Below are 1006 nucleotides of genomic sequence, written 5' to 3' on the forward strand. Positions count from 1 at the left end.
TTTTTTTTTTATCTTCAGATGATTCTGTTCTAGGAACGAAAAGATAAAAAAACTAGTTCCCCATGTGACAATGACGGCAGCATTTACAGTGAAATGATAAGTATCTTTGGTCACAAAAGGCTGTGTTTATGTTGTGTAAATTACAAAGCTCTGTAAGTGTCTGAGAACTGCAGATGACAGATGTAAAAAAACAAAAAAAAACAATGACGTGCTGCATTGTAGCCTAAAAAAGACCCAAGTGTGGACCTACCCAAAAGACCATTCAAAAAACCCACATCAAAACATCAAGATGATACAAAGTGTTTTTGGACACGCAAAATGGCGTGAATGTGTTGTTTTGTGAAGACTTTGATTTCAAGTAATGATAGGATTCTGAGTTCTAGTGTTGTGACACCATGACTCAGCTTGTGATATATTAGATATGATTATAAATTTCCTGTCAAGGTTAGGCAGAAACATTCTTCTAATACTGTGTGAAGTGCATTGGCATTTAAGTTACTTTACAGGCAACAGTTTTCTACTGAAAGAGGCTAAACTAGTTTAAGGATTACCTTTACTTTGCGAAAAGCAAACTGATTTGGCATTTAAAAAATAGGGATTTTTTGTTTTTCAGTCAAAGTTCGGATTACACAATGTGCTTTTACCTGAGGGCAGTGCTGTTCATGTTAAATCTGCATTGTACATTCCAGAATGCACTGTCACATTTTTACATGACATACCCTTTACCGAAAGAAACATTTGCATTTTGTCATATATTTGTATGGTTTCCAGACCTACAGTTAAGGACTGTTCTAACTGATCATAAAAGTTATATATTAAATTGATTTGTGATTTTACCATTGAAATTAATCGTGCATATTTGTGTATTTGACATTGCATCCAGTTTTGCTTCTTACATTTTACATTTAAATTATTATTTTCGAACATATTATATATGATAGGTTGTTTGTGATTGTTATAAAGCAAAAAATATATATATTTCCTTTTATACTTTTTGTTTGTGTGT

At 32.3% G+C, this 1006-nt stretch overlaps 1 long non-coding RNA gene across 1 annotated transcript in view; it reads left to right on the top strand.

Annotated features, from left to right (window-relative positions):
• Positions 1-775, top strand: part of LOC107576952 (uncharacterized) — a 12082-nt gene extending 11307 nt beyond the window's left edge. Inside the window, exon 3 of the long non-coding RNA XR_001608144.1 lies at positions 450-775. This is a non-coding gene — a long non-coding RNA (uncharacterized lncRNA). The remainder of the gene's footprint in view (positions 1-449) is intronic.
• Positions 776-1006: the final 231 nt, after the last annotated feature.

The sequence above is a fragment of the Sinocyclocheilus grahami genome, unplaced genomic scaffold, assembly GCF_001515645.1.
Source record: "Sinocyclocheilus grahami isolate Dianchi unplaced genomic scaffold, SAMN03320097.WGS_v1.1 scaffold4710.1, whole genome shotgun sequence".
Taxonomy (NCBI): domain Eukaryota; kingdom Metazoa; phylum Chordata; class Actinopteri; order Cypriniformes; family Cyprinidae; genus Sinocyclocheilus; species Sinocyclocheilus grahami.